This window comes from Perognathus longimembris, chromosome 3, assembly GCF_023159225.1.
Source record: "Perognathus longimembris pacificus isolate PPM17 chromosome 3, ASM2315922v1, whole genome shotgun sequence".
NCBI lineage: Eukaryota > Metazoa > Chordata > Mammalia > Rodentia > Heteromyidae > Perognathus > Perognathus longimembris.
Window position 1 is genome coordinate 120,753,639 of NC_063163.1, and position 16,661 is coordinate 120,770,299.

Consider the following 16,661-nt stretch of genomic DNA (forward strand, 5'->3'; position numbering starts at 1 on the left):
TGCTGAAAAACACAATCAGCGTTCTTGAAGTCTTTCATGCCTCACAACCAGCTCTGCAGTGTCCTGATCATCTTGTTTTCAACCTTCAGGGTTTGTTTTTTTCCTCAGTCCAATTTATGGTTCTAAGTAGGAAGAGGCCTAGACAATACCTTATGGATTTATTGTCCAGTTGGTTGGCCTAACAATGGACAGATCTTTCTTTCCACACACATTTGATGACTGACACGTGTCACGGGGGAAGGGCAGAGTAAGTCTAGTGGGTCAATGCCATTTCCGACAGTCTGGATAGAACCCTTCAGGAACCCTTGGAAGAGAGAAATCTCTCCTATTTTACCCCCTCTCTCCGTTGGGAAATACTTGTTCAGCCCTTGCGAACTCAGGGACCCCGTGTGTGGATCCGGGATTGCGGCCCCTGGAGAGTAAGCTGCCCTGGGATAGCGGAGCAGCACTGCTTTCTATTCTTAGCCAACAGCAGGGCCGGGCCTGGCCAGCCGCACTGTCGGCCTCCGGAGCCAGAGGTCAGTCTCACATTTCACACACCAACTCCAGTTTATAGTGCTCGCCAGCACTCCCGCACGAGTGTGGAAGCAGCGTGAAAATGACAGTCCCACCTAAACCCAAAGTCCTGTAAGATCACAGATCCCGAAATAAAATTATCTACCACGCTAATCCTTTCAAAGGGAAGCCCGGCTTCGCGGTAGGTGAGGAGGCTCGGGCCTGCTGTGGGGTAAAGGGAATCACGGTGTGCTTTGACCTGGCCCGCTTCCCAAAGGCCACGGCAATCCCTGCAATCGTACCTACAGGAAGTCTCTGGATTCACAGCCCAGGCGGTGGGCTGATCACATGCACAACACGCGTGCTGGCGTGTGCGGCCCCGTCAAGCGGTGTCATGGAGACAACCCACCAGCCCGACGCAGACAGGGCGGCACCAAGTGATTAACAGCCCTGTACAAAAATAGACAAATAACGTGGCCGTGCCAGAGCACTCATTCCTGAAAGCAGAAGTTTATTCTGCCCTTTAAAAATAGGCGCTAGAGTAAAAATCAGTACAACACGCTAAAAATTCAGACGATAGGTGGCAGGCTTTAAAGAACATCGGGGGTGCTTAACACTTGCCTTATTAACACATTTTCTTCATTTTTCTCTACCTAAAATTACGTCATTAAGTGTCTTGCTGCCATGGAGGAAATTTGGCCACTCTACCTTGCAAAGAATTTATAAATTGAATTAATTCCGTACGCCAATGGGGGAAAAATCATTTGTGAGTGTAAGTGTGTGTGTGTGTGTGTGTGTGTGTGTGTGTGTGTGTGTGTTTCAGTCATGGGGCTTGAACTTTGGGCCTGCCTGCTGTCCCTGAGCTTTTTCACTCAAGGCTGGCACTCTACTACTTTGAGCCACAGTGCCACTACTGGTTTTCTGATGATTAATTGGAGATCAGAGTCTCACGTACTGCCCTGGCAGGCTTTGAACCACAATCCTCAGATCTCAGCCTCCTGCGTAGCTGGGAGGACAGGTGTGCGCCACTTGCACCCGGCACAAATGTTCTTGCTGCGCCCGCGCGTTTCCACACTTTCCAGTCAGCCCCCCTACATCCTGGGGTTGAAAGCCACTCCGCCTTGGCCAGCAACCATGGAGAAACCATTCCTCTTGCTTATCGTTCCCACAGGTGGGGCATTCCAGCCAGGCCAGTTTCCTGAAGGAAGTTGTAAGCAACAACTGTCCACTGGATCTTGCTCTTTTCACGGCTATCATCGAAAAGCAGAGCACCACGGGCCTTGGGTGAAATCCTCGTCCAACTGTAACCCACAGGCTGAGGGTAAAGCTCTGTGGCAGAGGGCGCTGCATCCGGTAAACAAGATGTCCGCCTGACCTCTTCCCCTGGAGTGTCTTCACCACGTGACCCAACAGCAATGAACAAGCCCTGGAGTAAGACACTGCATTGCCCCTTACAGTTCATGTGGCAATCTCACCTGTTACCTTCATGCAGAGTGAGAGAAAATCAAGTCTGCTGTGGCAGCTAGGGGCTGTGACATGGAAGGGAGCAGAGTGGGGTGCTCCTGAACCCGTCCGTGGAAGGAGGACCCACCCCCTCACATGGGACCCCGGTGCGTGGTGACACACCAAGCACACGCACGCATGCACACTCATGCAGCAGCCATGCGATCAACAGATGATCGCCAAAACAATGCAGAGTATGTAGAAAAAGTATTAGACACAAAATAATTCACAACATTCATTTAGTGGTGGTAACGAGGTAATCAGGGGCTGGGAATGTGGCTTAGTGGTAAAGTGCTCGCCTAACTTGCATGAAGCCCTGGGTTCGATTCCTCAGCACCATATAAACAGAAAGTCAGAAGCGTTGCTGTGGCTCAAGTGGCAGAGTGCTAACCTTGAGCAAAAAGAAGCTCAGGGACAGTGCCCAGGCCCTGAGTTCAAGCTCCAGGACTGGCAAAAAAAAAAAAAAAAAGAAAGAAAAGTGGAGCTGTCTGTGGCTTAAGTGTCAGAATGCACCGAGGACTCTTGAGCACAAAAGCTCAGGGACCTCCTAGGCCCTGCATTCAAGACCCATGCACACACACGCACGCACACAGAGGTAGTCAAGAGATTAACACAAACTGCTCAACTGTACATTTTCAGAGGCCTGGTGGGTGAACCCAATCTCCTGGCCTGTTGTTTCATCTGGACAGGATTAACTGAGGTAGCTCCTGCTAGGACACTGAGTCACACAAGCAAGTATTCAGACACAAGTACTCATGCTTGTAAGAAGATCTGCACACACAAAAGGAAATTTCTCAGGCTGGAGAAGCCAGTCAAGCGGTAGTGTACTTGCCTGGTAAGCACAAAGCCTCAGTACCCACCCAAAAGGGGGCGGAGGCTTCTTAAACACCAAATTATCAAGGACAGGACATTACGTAATACGCACATCTGTTTTTCTATGAAATTGAAGTCGTGTATTCACTGACAAAATATTAACTTTTCTCACTCAAGTAAATGAACAGAGTAACAAAATAATTATGAGCAATTTGACTATTGCCTGTGAAGGCTAAAAACAATGTTTAAGTTGTATGTGGCCATCAAAATGGCTCAGAATTAGAATGGACTGTGGAGGAGACTGCAAACGAGGCATGGTCTCTACTCCGACTCTGGCACCAGCAGCTTCCTTCCGGGCACTCTAAAAATCCCTGTTCTGGGGGCTGGGGATATGGCCTAGTGGCAAGAGCGCTTGCCTCGTATACATGAGGCCCTGGGTTCAATTCCCCAGCACCACATATACAGAAAATGGCCAGAAGTGGCGCTGTGGCTCAAGTGGCAGAGTGCTAGCCTTGAGCAAAAAGAAGCCAGGGACAGTGCTCAGGCCTTGAGTCCAAGGCCCAGGACTGGCAAAAAAAAAAAATAATAATAATAAAATAAAATAAATAGGGGCTGGGGATATAGCCTAGTGGCAAGAACGCTTGCCTCGTATACATGAAGCCCTGGGTTCGATTCCCCAGCACCACATATACAGAAAATGGCCAGAAGTGGCGCTGTGGCTCAAGTGGCAGAGTGCTAGCCTTGAGCAAAAAGAAGCCAGGGACAGTGCTCAGGCCTTGAGTCCAAGGCCCAGGACTGGCAAAAAAATAAAAATAAAAATAAAATAAAATAAATAAAAATCCCTGTTCTGGCTGCCCAAAAAGGTGACTGCGCCTCCGTTTTGTGCCAATAGAAGAGGTGCAGGCCACAAGTTCACGCTTCAAACTTTCATTTTCTTCTCCAGCTTGATAAATAAAACAAGCAGCTGATATGGTAGCAGTATTTCCTCCATCAGGCCAAGCATTTCTCTAAACCAGGCTACATTCTTAACAAAATACCCCAAGATGATGAACTATTGGCTGCTTCTGTAAAGCGTGGTCCCCTCCTAGTTTCAGTCTTTCCTGCTGAACTACCCAGTCTTCGTCAGGCTCATCAATAGCCTCCCGAAGAGCGTTCCTCCAGAGTACCAGGTCAATCCAAGTAAGGAAAGCTCCTCTCCTAAATCATTCCTCCTATTGCCGATACTCCTGTTCTTAGCTCAATTGTGAGCAGTACTTTATACAACTGCAACATCAAGTGACATGTCGTCAAGTTACAAAGCCATTCAAATATAAAGCTGGTCAGTAAGTCAACACAAGAGTTCAGTAGAGTGTAAAAGTGAGCTTCCAAACACATCCAGAGACCAAACTCTCGCGCGAAGCTTCTTCAACATCCATCTCCAGCACAGGCGTCTTCTCCTGCTTCCCCTCTGGGTTCAGCTACTAAGGGCGGGCGGGGACGGTGCCTGCTCCCCAGCCTGGTCCCACAGCGGTGCATACCGACCCGGGCACAGGCCAGCACCGGGCCAGGTGAGAACAACGCATCTGCCACCGAGTGCACGGCCCACGGAGGAGTGCATGACCACGGTGCCTCAGAGGGCGCTCACCGCGGGCCGTCACCCTGTTAGGGACACAGGACGCGCCTCGGTGAGGGCGAGACCTCAGCTCCCAGAAGAGGAAGCTGGGAGGCAGAGGGGAGTGGAAGCACAGAGAGACGCCCACAGAGCTCAGGGGACATCTTGAAGGCCCCCCACACACGTTCCCAATCCCAATCCCAATTCCAAGCCAAGCTGTTGGCGGAGTTTTGAATTTTATTTTCTTTCTTTTGTTTTGCTGTGGGTTGAACCCAGGGCCTCCTAGGCAAGAAAGAGTTTAACCACAGAGCTAGACTCCAGCCCTAAGTGACTTGATTTAATTCACCAAAAGGGATTAGTGGAATGGAGCAATCACTGCACTCTTGGATACAGAACCATTTCCTGGAATCTGAAAACCAGTGTCAGTGTAAGTCCTGTCACCATGAAACCTGTCAACAAAGTGGGTTCAGGAGATGCTAGACCCGCATGCTCTGCTCTCCCCTCCACGGAGGTGACTGGAGACCTGCCCCCTCTGCCCTGGAGAGGGGGAGGACAATGGCATGGTGACTTAATCAGCGACTTCAAATCACAGTCTGAGGAAACACTCCATAAATAGCAGTTCTTGGCCTTACAAAGCTCTTCACAGAACCAATAAAAGTCCACTACCAAAAATGGATGAGCCACGGCTTTTTTTTTTTTCTTTCTTAAGTCAAGAGAACCACTAGGGATTTAGTGCTAATTATGTTACTCATTACCCATTTTGGGAGCATGAATCACAGCTCTGAAATCTGATTCATTGTTTAAATCCAACTTTGGGATAACAAAAAAAAAGTTACAATGAATTAAATCAGTTTTAAAGCAACCTAGGTTTGGTTTGTTTTTTTTTTTCCAAGTCCTGAGGCTTGAGCTCAGGGCCTGAGCACTGTCCCTGGCTTCTTCTTGCTCAAGGCTAGCACTCTACCACTTGACCCAGTGCCACTTCTGGCTTTTTCTGTGTATGTGGTACTGAGGAATGGAACCCAGGGCTTCGTGCATGCTAGGCGAGCACTCTACCACTAGGCCACATTCCCAGCCTCCCAACCTAATTTTTCAATACACACACATTCTTAGTTGACAGAATGTCTTCACTCCCTTCCATCCAGACAAGCAGTGCCAAGAGGATCAGGACACGCCTCCAAATCCACATGGGCCCCCACGACCCCATGACCTGCATGCACACGGAGAGACAGACAGACACACACACCCCTTGGCTGGACCATTCCCACAACTTACTATACTACAATCTAGCTCCAAAACCAGTGAACAGGAAATTAACAGTCTAATTCATGAGTGATAAAAACAATGAGTACTCTGTTCACGTAACGCAAGAAGGAAACGAAATCAACAGCAATTAACAGAAGCATGGAGAAATCTGGGTGCCGGTGTCTTAGACGTGGGCACACATGGCTCCTCTCTGCACAAGAACAGGCTGTGTGCAAGAACCACAGCAGCAGCCACCAGCAGGCCCCAGGACCTGAAGCTGACACCTGCCCTGCCCTGACCCTGCGCTTCCCAACCACTGCCTGTTCCCTGAGATTCTGCCCTGGCTACACAAGCCACACTGACCAGGAACCAGAAACTACCTCCCTGCAGCAGGCTACACAGGACGGAGCTACAGTGTCCACGTTGCTGTCAGTTACATTCACTTCGTATTTATTATCGTAGGGAAACTCCTACTTTCCATCCAAAATACTAAGTTCTGGGTGTAACTTATTGTTTCACAAAGTTTCATTAATAAATTCAAAATCCTAACACTTGACCACTACTTACTTTATACATGAGAGAGAAAGAGAGAGAAGGCAGAGGGGAAAAGGAAAAAGGGGATGGGAGAGGGAGGAGAGGGGAGAAAAGACACAACAGAAAAGCAAAGATGGCTGACGGCGTTGTGCCTGCTCATCAAGACTAACGAATCTAGTCCCAACTTCACAAAGCAAACCATTAAAACACCTGCTACATGGGCTGGGGATATAGCCTAGTGGCAAGAGTCCCTGCCTTGGATACACGAGGCCCTAGGTTTGATTCCCCAGCACCACATATACAGAAAACGGACAGAAGCGGCGCTGTGGCTCAAGTGGCAGAGTGCTAGCCTTGAGCGGGAAGAAGCTAGGGACAGTGCTCAGGCCCTGAGTCCAAGGCCCAGGACTGGCAAAAAAAAAAAAACACCTGCTACAGAAAACCACGAAGTGGATGTTTATGAAATCAAGACGCTATGAAAAATGTATGGGGCTAGAAGAAAAGTAAATAGATTAACTGGAAGAAAAGAAAAAACAGTAGCCACATTAAAACAGGAAAAGTGCTGGGTACTGGTAGCCACACTTGTCATCTTAGCTATCAGGAGGCTGAGATCCGAAAACTCCATGAGACTCACATCTCCAATTAACAAGCAATAAAGGACTGGGAAAACCAACACCCCTCACTCAAAACCAAGGGAGTCTGTCTTCTGTGGTAGAATGCCACCCCGTGCTTGAAGAAGTCAGCCAGCCAAGGCTCTCTGTGGTCCCAGATCCTGAGCCAGGCTCCACGGCTGGGGGCTGAACTCAGGGCCTCAGGCCCTCAGTGCCCTACCACCGAGCTACACCGCCAGCCCAACTGGCCTGAAGTCCCACCTGAAGACACACAGGTCAACACGGGGTGTGCTCTGCCCTCACGCCCAGGGGACAACGCTCTCCTCGCATCCCTGAAGAAAAGGGCCCGCTTTTCCCCCCTAAGCTTGAAACTAGTCCCAACAGGAAAGGCTGCCTGCGATCCCGCTGGGAGGGGTTAAAAGCCATCTTATGACATCATCTGGAAGCCAACCGAAAGCGCCTGGTGGAGGAGACGCGGCCTCTATCAGTCAGAACATGGAGAGGGGAAACAGAAGCATCTCTCTGAGGATAACTCCTTGCTGTACACTATTTTTTTTTTCTTGCCAGTCCTGGGCCGTGAACTCAGGGCCTGAGCACTGTCCCTGGCTTCTTTTTGCTCAAGACTAGCACTCTGCCACTTAAACCACAGCACCACTTCTGGCTTTTTCTGTTTATGTGGTGCTGAGGAATTGAACCCAGGGCCTCGTGTATAGGAGGCGAGCACTCTACCACTAAGCCACATTCTCAGCTGCTATATACTTTTTAATCTTTAAAAAAAAAATTATCCAGGAGAGCTAGGTAGAAGTCAATGCTTCCGGCACTGTCTCTTGGCGCTCACTTACCTAACTCCTTTCTCAGCTCCATGCCTGACCCTGCTGACACATTCCCTCTACGCTGTACGCAAGTGATCACATTCCCCTCCACTCTTCCCCTGATGACTCACTCAACGGCATTTCAGTGCCAGTCCTGAGGCTTGAACTCAGGGCCTGAGCGCCGTCTGTGAACTTTCTGGCTCAAAGCTAGCACTGAAGCCATGGCTTCACTTCTGGCTTTTTGCTGGTTGGTTGGAGTGAAGAGACTCACCTACTTTCCTGCCTGGGCTGGCTTCACACCAGTCCTCCAGACCTCAGCCTTCTGAGAAGCTAGGATCACAGCTGTGAGCCACCAGTGTGCCAGTGGCGCTGAGCACCTTTTAGCACACGTCAGTATTCACGTGTTTCCAGTGGCGTGTCACCTTCTTCTCTGATCGCTATACAGTGCTTGCTGTTGTTTTGCTTTGGTCGTTGAGATTTTATGCATTTATTTTTATTCGTGTTTGAGACATTCTTACTACACAGATCAAGATAACGTTGAAGTTATTAGGTAGCCCAGAAGATCTCCTGCCTTCACCTGTTCAAGGTTCAGGCCCAACTTAGTTGTTTTTTAAGTTTTAAAAGTTTTTCCCTGACATATTTCTATATTTAACAGATTTTTACCTAAACAAAAAGGAGACTGTTGAAAATGTGAACCTGAAGCAGTTCAAGGCAAGACGGACAACACTAAACATACATCAGCTTTATCTATCCGAACCTAAACCCAGCCTTCCTGAAACTCTAACCGCCTCCAAAAATGATTGAGCTCAGGACATTATTAGGGGAGGGGCAAAGTAATACTACGACAAGGACAATGGTCTGTTAAACCTCACATAAGCCACCTTCCTGAGTTTACCTACTGAAGAGCACCTGCCAGAGAAAAAACAAGACCAACAACAGCTAAGCCTAGTTGCACACCTCTTGGCTAGCCTAGGCTAGCATAGGAAGGCTTACTAAGCAATTTAGATACAAATATATATCGTCCTGACCATCATCTGCATGGATGAAACAAAACAGGAGAGGAGCTGGTCACTAACTCCACTTTTTACGTATTTGTTTGTGTAAGGGCTGGTACTTGGGCTTGAACTCAGGGCCTCATACTATGGCTTAACTTTTTCTGTTCAAGGCCACACCTCAGCTTCCAGCTTTTCGGTGGTTAATTGGAGATCAGAATCTCAGACTTTCCAGCTTCCTAAATAGTTAAGATCACTGGCAGAGCTAACACCCCACAATGAAGAGTTTTGGGGGGAAAAATCAGCAAAAACACTACAAGTAAAGAAACCTCTCAGAAAGCCTAAGAACAGAAGAAATCAAATAGTTATTCCGACTCTCAGGACTTCCAGAAAGAACAGATAAAGCAGCCTCAAAGACCCATTGAGGAACTGAAAACTATTTTCTGGGACTGCAGGTCAAACCAAAGCAATGATTCCACCAAACCTTTAAGGACATCCCTTACATTGAGGCCTGAGACTCCACACCATGCATTTCTTGCAGTGAATTTAAGAAGGATCAGATCAAGTCATATCATGAAATTCCAGAGCCCCAAAGTTAAGCAACAAAATGTTAAGTCCCCAAGGGCTGCAAACTGGGCTTCCGTGCCCAGCAAGGGCTCACAATCAGATATAGTGAGACAGTTAGGACACAAGTCTTCATAACAACCATTCCCCAGCAGGACCATGGTGGCCAATGCTGACCCTTTGAAGACTACAGAAAAGGTTAAGGAAGGAGTTCCTCCTGCTTAGCGGACACTGAGCTTTGCAGGTGAGCAATGGGAAGATGGATGCCTGTGAGCTGACTACAGCGGTTCAAAGGAGTCCAGTGCTCCTCCCCTGCAGAGCCCTCAAGGAAAAGGAAGACCTGATGATCCTTCCAAGAGAAGGAGCTGGTCATCCCGAAACAATATAAGGCAGATAAAAATGGCAAAATGAGTCACCTCTCAGTCCAGATGAACGAATCTGGCTCCGTGGCCACGCACATGACTTTGGTGATGGAGATTTTATGAGCAGCCACTTTGACAAGACATTGTTGTAGCAATGCTAACTTCCTGCTTCAACAAAGTGGAAAACAACCGTGTGAATTAACAAAGACCGGGAAGGGAGGGAAGGAAGGAGGGGAAAAAGGGAAGAGGGAAGGAAGGAGGGAGGGAGGGAGGGAGGGAGGGAGGGAGGGAGGGAGGGAGGGAGGGAGGGAGGGAGGGAGGGAAGGAAGGAGGGAGGGAGGGAGGGAGGGAGGGAGGGAGGGAGGGAGGAAGAACTTGGAAGCTAGAATAAAATGGAAGATATCCTTCAATCTTCTCAAGGAAAAACAATTTAACTCAATTCTACAACTAAACTGCCCATTTAAGCATTAGCTGATATTTTTAGACACAAAGGATCTCAACAGTTATTTCCCATGTGCCCGTTTTCTCAGCAAATTCCTGAGGGGTGAGCCAACGGAGTGTGAACAAATAGAGAAAGAGAAATCGATTATCCAACCAAGAGCGAGGCAGGGGCTCCCGGAATGACGCAGCGGCAGCTCTAATAGTAGGGACACCTCCGTCTAGTCTAAGTGGCCCAGGGCTGGCAATAAAAAGAACTCAAAGTGGGCAAAGAGGACAAAAAAAGAGCAGCAGAAACGCACAATGAAGAAAAACGAGCAATTCTAACTATGAAACTTCTTCAGAACACCTAAGTGCTCAGTTAAGAGCAAAACTTGCAAACAGTATAAAAATGACTTAAAAATTTCTAGAAATTATACAGGGAAGATCAAGTAAAGGGGATTTCTGAGGGGGGAAATTCAATCGTTTTCAACACATACTGGACAAATATGAAATTTTAGTGCACGAGGAGACAACTGGAAAGGCTGCAAAGTCTTTTTCTCTGAAAATGTCAGCAGAGACTTCTTACAAAGTGGGTCACTGTTCCTGTTCATTATAAAACCTTGGAAGTACTAAGGGAGTTACTAAATCCATGAATTACTCCCTTAAAATTAAACTACTTGTTTATATTTGGAAAGCCTGAAGACAATTATCTTCAAATGTCTCTCACTGGTAGAATGTGGGTACTTCCGCTCCTACTTTCTCCTCTCCTGAACTTTCTTATTCTCTAATGAGTATTATCTATCATAATAAAAAATATGAATCTTATTTCTTGTTTTGTTTTGGGTTTTTTGGCTAGTCCTGGCTTCTTTTTGCCTAAGCACTCTACCTCTTGAGCCACAGTGCCACTTCTGGCCTTTTCAGTTTATGTGGTGCTGAGGAATCAAACCCAGGGCTTCATGCATGCAAGGCAAGCGCTCTACTGCTAAGCCACATGCTCAGCCCTGAACCTTATTTCTTAAAAAAAAAAAAAAAAAAAAAAAAAAAAAAATCTATCAAATCAGAACCATGAAGAAGGAGAGGTAGGAGAGTCTCATAAATTCAAAAAGAACCCACAATCCATGTCTTATACAGGAAAAAAAAAAATCACATCCTTCTGGGTTTCCTGAGCCATGCAAGTCACCTATGGATGGGTGTGATAAGTTGAATTTCAAACAACTTTCTAGTATGCATTGGATTTGGCCAAATCACACACCTGCACTCTCAACGGCTGTTTCTCAAAGGCTGTGTGTTCTGTCCTAAATGTTCTCATGTGTGTATCAAAAAGCACCTCTAAACAGACTTGTTGGTCAAATAAAACCTCTACTTTAAAACAAAAACACCTCAATTTCAGTTAAGAAAACAACCAAAAGGGAAGGAAGCCTTCACTAAAATGCCCCTCAGCCACCCAGACAGGACCCAGCAGGAAAATGAGATAGTCAACTAACCAGCAAAAAGCACCTGAAAGATTGACAAAGCAATAAAACATCTGGAAGAGAATCCCGCATTTCAGTGGCTCTTTCCACTCTCATTGCTGTGTTAACTTGCAGGGTTGCTCAGAGAAGGAAGCTTTATCATCTTAGCTGTTACAGATCCTGATCCTTCTGCTACTAAGCCAAAAGAGGAGTTTCCTTGTCTGGAATCTTACAGGGGAGGAGATGGCTTCTGTGACTCACAGAACTTCTTCCTTTGCTTTCAGAGTAAGGAAAGAGTCGGTGTGGCGGTGCTGGATCTCAGGAAGTTGGGCACTATCAGAGCCATGAAGCAATTCTCCATAAAAACAGCTTCAAGTTCTGATCCATCCCAGAATCTTAAATGACTGTATCACTTAGGAAGCACAGACAGAGAACCACGCGGCTCTTCAGACTCCTTTACCTGACGCTGTAATGAATACTTGAATTCTGCAGTTACAGAAGGTAGCAAATTAAGTTTGTGCAAATCTCATCTTTAAAAATGACTTCAATTTGATTCTTCCTCAGCTGATATGATAGCTCTCCAACAAGAATCGACATCATTTATGTGTAGCGGTGCTCACTTACATTCTTCTAACTTAGAAAGTGTTCTGTGCATCATCACTAGTTAACTTGTTTCGTTGTTTCAACTTCCAACTACTGAAATACTGAGCAGGACTTTTAGTTTATGTGTTTTTGCTAAGTATATGAGCATGGAGTTGTTGTGTTTTTTTTGGGGGGGGGGTTGTTGTTGTTATTAAAGGTAATTAGCCAAGTATCCGGCACCTATAAAGTGTGGCATGTAAACATCTAGCTTCTTAATTATCTTCCTTAGTTCACATCAGACATACCGTTCTTTATGTTCAGTTTACCATCAGAGAGCACCATCTCCCTGCTGCTTTTCCCCTCGGCTCAACGCCGCCCCTCCAGCTCCTCCTCCCTCAGCCGCTGGGGGGAGGGGGCATTCTTCCCGGCCTGAGCTGCCCACACACTGAGCAGGAGCGAGAGGGGGGAGTGCATACTTTCATCTTCCCTCTCCACTCCATCTCAATAGCAAGACAAACAGGCCGAGACTGGCCCTCCCCTCAGACGGGGAAGTACTCGGTGAGTGCAATTTGCAATGTGGCCTTGTGTTGTGTGTGTTTGAAGCTTAACCAACTTGCAATGGCTAAGTTACAAGCCTTTCATTTTTAAAGGGAAATACGCTCGGGTTACATAGGTATAGGGGGAAAACAGATGGCCTTATTCTTTATGAAATTCTTATTTAAAACATCTAATCTCTTTTGTATGTCTTTATAGCCCTCCACCGGGTAAATGGGAAACCTAAGATTACATTATAGCAAGAAATGGTTTATTTCCTCTGATTGGTGCATTTCTGACTTGGCTGTAACTAGGGCAGTGGAACACTCATTTCTAAAATGACATGTAGTAAAAATGGTCAAACTACTGTATTTACAGCCGTCAATTAGATCGGCAAGGTAAGTGCATTTAATGTTGGCACATGGCTAAATGCTATGCAATGTCCAAAAAATTAAACTGGGAAAAAAAAACCCTTTTGAAAACAATGGATTAATCGAAACAAAATCAGAGCACAAGAAGCCCTGTATCTTCAAGAAATAATAACACAAGGGGCCAGTTATTCGGAAAATAAATGAGCATAAAGCAACTAACTTTTAGAAGTCACGAAAATAACTGAAAATAAAACAACTATTAGAAGTCACGAGAACATTAGCAACGCAAATCCACACACTTAATGCGGTGAATGGCATTTGTTACATGGAGGTGCTGATAGCCACACATACAGGCAGTTCTGCAGGCATGGTAATTGATAGCCACACGGTAACAGATTCAATAAAATAAATTGGAGAAGTAAAAGCACGTGTTGTAACCAAAGATGTTATAGAATACTAATTCAGGAAGTTATTCAGCAGCTTATAAAGAAATAGGAAGTTGTGGACCAACTACTTGAAGAACCATTTCCTGTAGGAAAACTGTAAGACAGCCGAAGAAGGCAGTAATTGAGTCATAAAGAGAGTGAATTCTTCTGAAATAAAATCTCAAGGCACTATGCTAGAGAGGAAAGTTTCAGACTCGGCTCTTGAGGAAAGGCATTGGAGGTGGGAGCGAGAGCTTGCGGTGCGTGGCGTGTCCCCACTCCCACCCCGGCTCCCACACCTTGACCTAGGCCAAGGGCTGGCAATGGGGCTTACTGGTACAGTTCCCGCCCTGGGTTCGATTCCTCAGCACCACAGAAAAAGCTGGAAGTGGCGCTGTGGTTAGAGTGGTGGAGTGCTAAAAAGTGAGTGAAAAAAGTTCAGGGACAGTGCCCAGGTCCCGAGTTCAAGCCCCAAGATGGGCAAAAAATAAAATAAAATTCTAAAGATAGCTGAGGCAAAAACGGTGAACCAATGCGACAGCAACACGTAGAAGACAATATGCTGGGCTGGGAATACAGCCTAGTGGTAAGAGTGCTTACCTCATATACATGAAGCCCTGGGTTTGATTAGCTGTGGCTCAAGTGGCTGAGTGCTAACCTTGAGCAAAAAGAAGCCAGGGACAGTGCTCAGGCCCTGAGTTCCAGTCCCAGGACTGGCAAAAAACAACAACAACAAAAAGACAATACGTTGTAAACCAACAGTACAATTGGGGGAGGGGGTTGGGGGGGGGAAGTGGGAGAAAAATGAGGTAACAAGTTTGATAGAAATGTATTCATTGCCTTACATGTGAAACTGTAACCCCTCTGTACATCACTTTGACAATTAATTTTTAAAAACACATAAATCAAAAAAAAAAAAAAAGATAGCTAGCTCTAGGAGCAGTGATGGTTTACGCTCGTAATTCTAATTACTCAGGAGGTTAAGAGTTGAGGATCTCAGTTCAAAGCCAGCCTGGCAATGAAGTCTATTAAGACTGTTGTTGCCAATTAACCAGCAAAGCAAACAACAATGAAAACCCACCAATGATGGCTGGCTACAGCCCTTCGGTAAGTATGCTGCCTTGAAACTAGAGGGCCAACCAAGTTCAGAAACTCATTCGTGTACAGTTCCAGGGATACGTGTCATCTCCAAAGTCGACCTTTCTGACTGTTCTCTCAAATTACATCTCCTTGCATGTTTGGACCACCTATAATCAGTTCTGTATGATATGCTGTGTTAGTTTCAGCAAATACCTATCCATAACATCCATTTTTCACTGTTGGAATGAGTATCAAATCTGTAACTAGTTTATTAAGTCCTCCAACATCTGGCTGGCAACAAGAATCAAACAAGAGAATGCAAGTATTGACTGCCAAGAAAACTAAATTGTAAAAAGTGAGTCACACCTGCAGCCAGCTACTCCTCAGGAGGCTGAGATGCGAGGACTGCGGTCTAGGAGTCACCAGCCTGGGCAGGTGACCAAAAGCTGGAAGTGCAGCTGTGGCTTAGGTGGTAGAGTGCCAGCCTCGAGCAAAAAAATGCTAAATAAAAGGAATGAGCCCAGGCCAAGTTCAAGCCGAGGACCAGAATTTCAAGAACTTTTGACCAGGGGATTCTCATATTGCGCTCCCTTGTTCCATGAACGTAATCGTTTTTTAAATGATCTCCAACAACAGCAACTTGGCTCAGAGGACAGATATTCATTCATTCCGCTCATCGGTTTGGCGCACACAGGACTGCCTGCAATGACCCTTTAGGCAGGGCGCGGGGCACTGGTTCACATTCCTCCGGAGCCCCCAGCATGGAACTGTGTAAGCCCAACGCAGCCATCTCCCGCATCCAATGCTCCCAGGCTGGCTCCGCTAACCAACTTACCTGGCCTGCTCTTAGTGACCCACATTCTCCCCTCAGGGAAAAGCCTTCTATTTCCACAAAGCTGATATGGAAAAGGTTGGATCAACAGAATGAAAGCGACTTCCCCTGACCGAAGGAACAATTGTCAGTCTGTCCTCTCCACAGACTTCTTTCCAGGTAAAGCCCTTCTCCACCTCCTGCAACCATCCCTCCCCTGAGGTTGGGCCTGGTTTTGCCTTCTTTTACAGCCCCCCCCCCCCAATGGATGTGGACCAAGAGAGGGGGAAGAAGTATACACCATTCATTAAACCTGTCTGTGAGTCTAGCCTTTCAAAAGTAACATTTCTTCTGGAAGAACCAATGGAAACTTAGAAACAAGTATCTAATGATTGCAGTTCAGACAATGAAACAACTGCTCATTCAAAATAATGGAAATGTAAGCAGAAGTGTCACCTACAAGCAGTTACAACAAGATACAAAAAAGATTTTAAGTGTATAAAATGTGTCCCTTTAACTTGTGTCCACTCTCAGCCGCAGGAGAGGACGCCGGGCACCCAGGAGACAAAGCTGTTGAAAAATCTCCCCACAAAGCCTGTGACCCAGCAGGGAGAGGTTTAAAGGAGTTGCAGCTTTTCTTCTCCAGAACAAGCCGGTGAGTTTCCACTCTTCTCCCCAGGAGGACGCCCCTCCCCGCAGAAGAGCGCCGCTGCTCTTTCAATCACCAAGGTCTGCAGAACAAATGATCTTGCTCATGCAGATGAGTTTGCCAGACTTGTGTGTGCTTTCCAGCCTCTGGCCCTTTATGGTTCTGGTTGAAACCTGACCCTTTGAAATAGACGCCAGGCTGGGCACCAGAAAACAAATTTTCAAAAAGAAAACGTTGCAGAAAAGAGGCAAAAAACAAACAAGACAAAACACAGAAACTGTTTAAGATCAAACCTTCCTCCCCACTCTTTTCCAGAACAAGGTCACAGAACTATTTTACATCACTAAGGAGTGAGTGACCCGCCCCGAAAGGCAGGCAATACAAAACACATTGAGATTCACAGAACAGAAAAATTTTAAAAAGACATACAACAAAACAACACTGCTAATTGTATTATCAGACCTAACAAATGTTAGATGTTTCCATAGTAGACCATCCAGAAAGATCTAAATCAAAACCAGGATTTTCTCAGTAATCTCATCTTGAAGAGATAGGCAAAAGGAGAATTTAAGAATAATTTCAATGTGTAACAAGTCTTAGGCACAACTCTACCTATTTGACTCAAAAGAGCCAGATGAAATGGAAGTCTTTATATAATTTCAAAATTAGAGCATAAAATTCCATATCTATAGAACTCTATTTAGAGAATTCTATTTAGAGAATTACAGCTAATTCCACTCTACTTTCATACTATTGCAGTGTAATTTTGCCATTTTATTAAAGACAAAGCCCCGATTTTAAAAAAAAAAATCACTAAAGGAA

At 46.1% G+C, this 16,661-nt stretch overlaps 1 protein-coding gene across 4 annotated transcripts in view; it reads right to left on the reverse strand.

Moving 5' to 3' along the window:
* Positions 1-16,661, reverse strand: part of Yap1 (Yes1 associated transcriptional regulator) — a 51,842-nt gene that overhangs the window by 31,646 nt on the left and 3,535 nt on the right. The window lies entirely within an intron of this gene.